The sequence below is a fragment of the Pezoporus occidentalis genome, unplaced genomic scaffold, assembly GCF_034315485.1.
Source record: "Pezoporus occidentalis ecotype Australia unplaced genomic scaffold, CSIRO_AGI_Poc_V1 ctg216, whole genome shotgun sequence".
NCBI lineage: Eukaryota > Metazoa > Chordata > Aves > Psittaciformes > Psittacidae > Pezoporus > Pezoporus occidentalis.
The window spans coordinates 1,494,500-1,502,369 of record NW_026914029.1 but is presented as its reverse complement, the minus strand read 5'-3'; the positions used below and the strand labels follow the sequence as shown (position 1 = coordinate 1,502,369).

Sequence of the window (7,870 nt, the reverse complement as noted above, 5' to 3'; positions counted from 1 at the left end):
AGCCCGAGGATTTATTCGGGATTTACCAAGCGGATGCAATCAAACGGATCCGTTTAACCGAGGCTTTTCTCTCCCAAACTGCGCTCTAATACTCTCCTAAGCTTCTAGACCAATCCGAAGCTCCCCGCTCCTGCACCGTGCCAACAATGCAGAGGTCACTTCCCAAAGCAAGCCCCGACCGCGGAGCATCCCGACGGGACGAAGCTCCCAATCCAGACCCGAGGCCTGCGGTCTCCGCCTGGAAGCGCTCTGCCTGAAGACACGGACCCACCACCCGATGAGAAGGAAGAAGCCGCTCCAGCTCCCTCTCCCTTCAGCGCACCTCCTGCCCACCGCAGCCCGGCTCTCATCCACAGCCGAAAGGGCTTGGAACACCCCGGTAGAGACGGCGAGAAAGTCCCACCGCGGCCTCCCCTCCGCCGCCAGCCAACGCCCGGCGCTCAGGCAGCCTCCCAGGGGAGCACGCTCCCTCAGCGGGCAGCGGCACCGGTCCCCTCGGCCCGTACCCACCTCGATGTACCCAGCGAGCGTGGCCGCGGGGCCGGCCAGCCCCACCAGGAGCAGGAACGGGAAGCGCAGCGCCGGCGCCATCGGTGCCATCGCCTCCACCCGCCGCCGCCGCCGCCCAAGCGCCACGCCCCCTTTTCGCGATACCAGCCAATAGGAGGCGGCGCGGGGCCCGTTGCCCCGCCCACGGGGGTGAGTGTCTTCTCCGCCCGAAAATGGCGGCCAGTGCTGAGGCGAGAGCCTGAGGGGAGGACCCCGGTGGGAATTCCACCCCCTTTTAGTGTTAGATACAGACTATAAACGTACACCAGCGACCGACTCCTTACATAGAGGAGAATAAAGGGGCACGGGGCCTATGGCCATGGGGGTTTATAGGCTATAAACCCTCCCTCCTCCTCCCCCCCGCACTGCAAAGAGAGGGGTGTAGTAATAAAAGGAAAATAAGGCAATTTCCTCATCTTTTCTGCTTTAAAACAATGAGTTTCCCCCCTATAAAATAAAGCTATCTCTACATCTAGGCCCAGTTTCTTGACCCCCGTGCTACCCACAAGCTCCAAGCCCTGCTTGATGTGCAATGAAAACCAACGCTATCGTGGTAAGTTTTTATTCCTTTTTAGTGCTTTTTCTCCTTAAAACACAGCTGTTGGATAATAATCACCAGTTGTGTCACCAACACAGAGGGCAAAATAACCATGGGGTGCTGCAAAGGCAACACAACACCCACCACAACCCTGTGTAAATGCAGCAAAGCTCTTTGTACAGGTTAGTTAAATGGACACACATCTCTATGATACAGCATCACAACCATCATCATCACCACCACCACCACCACCACCTTCTCTTCTGCCTCTGGTTCCTTCCCATGCAGATACTCTGCCACAGCCAATAGCACTATTTAAAGACACATTTAAGCTTTAAACCCAATTGGCACCAACACCGCTTTCATTTCACCCTATTTTAATTTCACCCCATGACTTTTATAGCAAGGAGTTAAATAATCAAGCCCTTCTGGCACAAAGAGCTACCAAGCTGCTGCTACAGTTGCCCTTCCATACTCTTACTAGCACCTTCTTAGTCTTTTCTTTGGCTCCAGTCACATACTTGAGTCACTTGGATGGAAATACATAAGGTGGAAAAAAGACCAAACTCAGAGTTAAAGACTTCCATTCTCAACTTCTATATTCTCTATATGGCTCTTAGAAGCACTATTGTCTTCAATGGGTGAAGAGAATATTGCTGAAGTGTTGCAGTGGGGGTAAATCTCTATACTAGATCAATAAGCAGCCCTGTTGTAATTAAACCAGCTGACTAGACCGCTACTCTCTTATTATGGTCTTTTCTACAGTATTTCAAACCCCTTAAATCTCTTTTACTGCAGTCCTGCTGTATATTCCCTCTGGCATATGTAATTCCCTTCTCACCTTGGCCAAATTCAGCTGGAAAAGGGGGTTTTGGCAACTGATATATTTTAGTGCAACTCCTTGGTTGTGCAATATAAATGCACATGTAAATAACAGGCCATAGAGTTAAGCTTTTCACTTGTCTTAAAGGGATGTATTTTCCTTTCTCCCCAGGTCAAAATGTACAAGCTCTTTAGAAAGCTTTGGATAAGGGCTTTCTTTCAAGGTTGATTTATATAGCCTTTTAAGTGCTATATAAATTAATATACTTTTAATACTTACTATTTATGTAGTGCTTTGGTGTTCATGTTCACAACCCCTGTTAGCTAATGCATTCTGCGCATGGCAGAAAGAGCTGCAGGAAAGAAAAAGGCTTTTTAATTGGGGTGATGTGAAGACTTGATTTGGGGGGCAGAACAGAAAGCAAGGTCATGATTGCAAGGGGTGCTCAATAACCTGCAGCTCAAGTCACCAACATCTTAAGTACAGAGGCTCGAAAAGGATGAGGACCCCAAGACAACGTGAATTCCCACAGCCACATGGATATAGCACCTTATGATAGGACAATGGCAGTTAACATCAAAACAAGTGGCATTCCCCAATGCAGCCATGACATACCAAACAGACACCTGATTCACTTGGAGCATGTTTAAGGAGACAGCTCCATTACAACAGCGTTAAGCCTGCTCCTAGTACCACACTGCAGACACACCAGCATGGAAGCCCTGCCACGAGGCTGCAACACAGCCTATTCCTGACCATCAGTGCTCAGCTCCCTGTGTAAAAACAAGTGACAGATCACTAGTTGAAGAATAGCAGATTCCCCTTCATACACAGAGCAGTCACCCCCCCACACACAAAAAGGAGGTTCTAAGCCACAGGAGCTTGTTCTTTCCTTAATGCTCATACGCAACTCAATTCATGACTGCTGGGTAGCAGGTAGGAAGGGAAATTGAGATGGTGTCCAGCAGAATGCAAATGTAGTCCAAGCAGGTGAGAAAACGCCACACTTGCAGCATGTAAAGGCCTTGGAGGGGGTGGCTTTCAGATGAGCACTTAAGTCAACATAGGAACAGCAGGTTACACTGCTGCAGGGATGCTGACACTCGCAGTGGTCATGGTTAATTCAACATGTAGATATATTCCAGGTAACTGCCTTGTGGATTCTTATCTGTTGCCTCTGACAACAGCACCAGTTGGAATGAATGCTGCAATGCTGCAGCATTCCTTAGAACACCTTTCCTCTTGGAAGCTGCCACCTACTACACAGGGTTAACATTTACTTCCAAGAATCCCATTTTCTATGCTTGTTTCAAGGGCTTTTGGGGCTCTTTTCCCAGTACATCTGTGCTAACAAAGCACTGAGAATGTTGTGCTCACCTTTGACTGTTGCTGTTTATTCTGTAAAGAGTTTCAAGTGAACATCTCTGCCCATTATCACTTGCAAGACCACAACTGTGTAAATGCAAAGAGCATATTTATGAGTGCAAAAACATGCCCTCTAAGGGCAATGTTAAACTCCTGATAAAAAGGGCAAACAGATGTTGCCAAGGAATGTATCTGGTACCATTAAAGTCGCTGGGAGCAGCAGCATTAGTGCTGAGATCCTGCCAGTACCTGCAGAATGAGCTCAGAGAAGAGAGCAAGGCTTTGAATAGTCTCACCATTCTATTAAAACTCCACAAATTAAAGCATAAAATTGATCTAGCCTGGAAGAGCTAATGTGATGCAGCTCTTTTAATTGAAAAGCTTGATTCAAGTTGTAAAGGGCAGATAGTATCATTCCTACTAGCTCCACGTGCCAGGTATGGACAAGTTAGAGGTTGCAGAGGAAGAGCTGAGTCAGCCTCGGGTTTAGGAGGTAGAGTGCAGACAGAAATGGCCATAGCATGTGGTGGGCTACTGTGAAGGGGACTCTTTCCAGCACAGTTCAGCACTGTAAAGAATACTAAACTTGAATGAATGATGTTCAGTTAGCTACCACAACTCATCACAAGCCACGCTGCTCGAGGACAAGGTCTCTCTCCATCAGCAAGGCTGTATGAGGGGCATAAAGCAATGGAAAACTTATCAGCCAACTACACCTTTATCCAGCATCCAGCTATGGAAGTGCCTGTGGGAAATAATACTCCAAACCCCACAAACATCTGTATTTGGCTGCAAGATTTCCTGGTGGAAATCTAGGGCTTCTGCTGGTTTGCAGTTCAGTCTTCCATCTGTAGGGAAACGCACTGCAGAGAAGGTGTAGGAATCCAGCAGCACCGAGATGAAGGAAACCACTGAAGAAGCTGGTTTTAAGGTACAAAGTATACACACAGGATGAAGATGTTCCATAGAAAGAGGGTAACACAAAGTGCAGAGACCTTCCAGGCCTTGAAAGATAACACAAGGCAGGCAGGAGTTTAAATAAAGGGGGTTCCTGTGGGAATAGAGTGAAGGATGGGATGGAGAAGAAAACAGATGCCTTGCAAATGGAAACAGATAGGAAAAACAGGACTGAAAGGAGTAATTGTAGGAAACCAGCACAGCAATCTGTGAGAAGGAGTGACACAGTAAATAAGGGTGGACAGTAAGCCTGTTTCTCCTCAAAGACATCTTTAAAAGGGCTTGGCAGGGAAGGGAAAAGTCTTCCCTTTATCATATCAATGAATCCTTATGTCTTCATGGCCATTTTCCTACTGCTCCTGTTCAGTGCCATTAATCTGCCTTCCATGCAGGTGTCCTGAGGTTTTTTTTTTGGGGGGGGGGGGGGAAGAGGTTCAATCAGCAGTTTGTGCTATGTTCATCTCAAACAGCACAATCCTTGCCTACAGCATGGAACAGACCATTAAGGAAAGAATAGTCGCTCTCCCATAACTGCAAACCTCAAAACAGCCCCTTCTTTTAGGTCCAGGAGTATCACTGCTTTGCTGAAGGACATCAGCACAGAAGAGGTGGCAACGCCTTGGAAAATGACTGATACATCAACTGAGGATGCTTAAGGTGAGCACAACAGGGATGTGGCTGCTAAAGGAAGCTGCTGCTCCTTCAGAACTCTGCATACAAATCTCAGCAGGCAGATAATGTGCTAAGTCTACCACCTCCTCTGCTCTCTAGATGGAGGGCAAAACCAGCAGTAACAGTGAGTTGAACTGAACAGTTTCTTCTTTTGAAGATGAAGACTACCCAAGGCAAAAGCAGCATCTCAAAGACACAAGCAATCCTTTGCTGGGATAGATTTGCACATCTGTAGCAGTCGCTATTCGGGAAATAACCTCTGATATGTAGTTCAATAAAGTACTAAGTGTGGGCTCATATTTAGGAGCCCAAATACAAAACCATGAGACCCTAAGCACCATTTTTTAGCTATGGATCAGTTTTCTGAATATACAAACTGAGTATTTATGCTGCTCATTTTCTCTCTTCAGATGGTTCCATGGCTTTGGACACTGGCAGAATCTCGAGGCCTGAAGAATCATGCCTGAATCTCCTTCCAAGAGCTGTAGCAAACACTTAACCTGATACATGGAACTTGAAGGCAAGAATCTAGAGGTCTACCAATAAGGGCCTTAGAGAGAAAAGACGCTGCATTGCAGGAAAGATTTAGTAAACTCACCTTCTTGCATTGCAGCATCTTCCCACAATGGGCTGGAGGCATCCTGCCATCTTCATCTCTTCTAGTCCACTGCGATGGCAGAAGTGTCACTCAGTCTCTATAGATGGCAGGATCAGTCACCTGGATATCAAGGCAATCAAACCATGAGCCATAAGAGAGCTTAAAGAAAAACACAACAATTAAGAAGAATCCACCAACAACTGAGCATATTTTGCACAGGTATCGGCTTATTATGACACAGATTTCTCCTGTTGTCCTTGGATAACCTTCCTCTCCTCTCCCCTCATCTGCCTGCCCGTCTCACTCCGACAGCCTCATTTCAACAGTGTGAAAGGTTGTTCATTTTATACAAGTCTTTCACAAGAGATGAAAATTCAACTATGCTCTAATTAGCTGCCGTTCCACATAAGTCACTGTTATTGCAGCTTTTAGATTAGAACTAAATTTGTCCCACAAATGTGTGTCAAATATTACAGTGGAATGATTAACGATATCACACATAATGGAAGGATTAAGCAGTGATGCAGGAGAGTCGCTGGAGAGGAACAGTTTAAGCTGCTTTCTAACTCCTAATTTTTGGCCTGGATGGTAAAAGAACCTGAAATTGAAAATAAAAATGGCTTGTGTGACTGGCAAGCAAGAGGAGATCTGATTTACGACTGAATTCTTCATTCAGTATTCACTGGTGGATTAAAAGCCAAATCATCCTAACAAACAGCAATGAACAACGTTGAATCTCAAAAGCTCAGGACTCCCAGTGCTGAATAAACGCAGAATCACTTCCAGCAGCTTTGAAGATAAGTGCAATTCAACAACAGAAAACCTGCCCCTCCTTCCCAATCAGGTCTGATTCAGTGCCTGCTGCATCAGGCAGCATGGAATAACCTGTGCTGACAAGCTCCTTGATGGCACACCAAAGTCACCCTTTCTTCCCCCCATTGCTTGTTTGTGCTGTTACTCAGCCTGCAAGCAACAGGATGTGTTAGGAAGTAACTTCCAACACAGGAACAGGCAACAAGGAGTTGTACAGTGTCTGGATCTCATGTGTGATACAGCATTAGCCCTGGGAACTGTTCTTTCTCACCAGTGGCACAGTAGTCTTAAGTGCTGGTGCAAAGCAAAATAACTACACCAAAACTCCCCTCCTTACTCCTCGATATCCTTGTATAACATTTCCTGTTACAGTCATCATTAGAAGGTGGCTCCCAACCACCCAGTCATTCTTTTTATGTCAACACAGGAATATTTACTTTAGCTTCCCAGGATACACACCCTGAAGAAAGGGAGTTGGTGCCCCAGGGACCTGCAGCGTTGCCCTCCAGTGCCTGTCACCACATCACACTTAGGAAGGAGCTGAAAGAGCTTGTGCTGATGAATAGTCTCATCTCTGATATTTACAGGGAATAATCAGTGGGATTTAGGCATTCCCAAGCAGAGGAATTCATGTTTTTAGACCTTGCTCTAAAACTTTAAATGCCCTAAATACAGATGGTGCTCTCTAGTACTATTCATGTATGATTTTATTCAAGAGAGTGGCTTCATATTCTGCACTGGCTTTATTATAACCTTTGCAACAGAGTTGTTTGGAGGGCCATGAGAAAGAGAAGTAGCAGGACTTTCAGAGCTTTGAAGCTTCTAAGGCAGTAAGAAGTTAGAATACAGGTTGTCTTGGCAATAAGAAACCACGTACTTGAAGTCTGTTCCAGTTGAATAAAGGCACCCAGCAAGATGCAGCTGAAAGGAACTGCATCATCTGGGTAAAAGAGGAATCCCAGTGTCTCCAAGGGAAGGAGTGGACCACATACAGCTTTAACCCTATGGCCTGAGGGGAGAACAACCTCCTCAATCCGGCCCCTGAATCACATTGACTCAGAGGACAAGTCAGCCCTGAGTGCTCTTTGTTTTCAAATTGCTCTTTTTCATTTACAACTTAGTTTTTTTACTATAATTTTCCCCTCTCACACAGGAAAAGTGGGCATCCTGCATTTTGCCATCCCAGTTCGCCAAAGCTTGAAGGTCCCTTTTTATCCCCCCCCCCCCCAAGTCACACAATAATGAAGACACCAGTTCACAGGAGACCTTCCCACCAATGCCAGCATATCCTGTGTTTCATGATGCAGATTACAAGGCTTTTTCCAAGTCTGGATTTTCCTACCTTGTCTTAGGGTTGACTCCCTAAGGTCTCCAGTGAGATGGAGCTGATTGGCTAAGTTATATAAAAAGAGTCTTAAGTAGAGCACTCTACTGAGGTTTGAGTTTTTCCCTTTAAAATGCAAATGTCTGGTAGTTAATTCCCTTTTGGGATTTCAGAGCTGCATTTAAAATGGGGAATGATGATACAAAAATACACTTCAGAAAGCATCGCAGG

General features: G+C 46.0%; 1 long non-coding RNA gene across 1 annotated transcript; it reads left to right on the top strand.

The window, feature by feature from the left end:
• Positions 1–912: 912 nt before the first annotated feature.
• LOC134164335 (uncharacterized) lies at positions 913–6,126 on the top strand. The gene is made up of 3 exons (XR_009965108.1): positions 913–1,106; positions 4,795–4,889; positions 5,315–6,126. It is a non-coding gene; the product is annotated as an uncharacterized LOC134164335 (long non-coding RNA).
• The last annotated feature ends 1,744 nt before the right edge of the window (positions 6,127–7,870 follow it).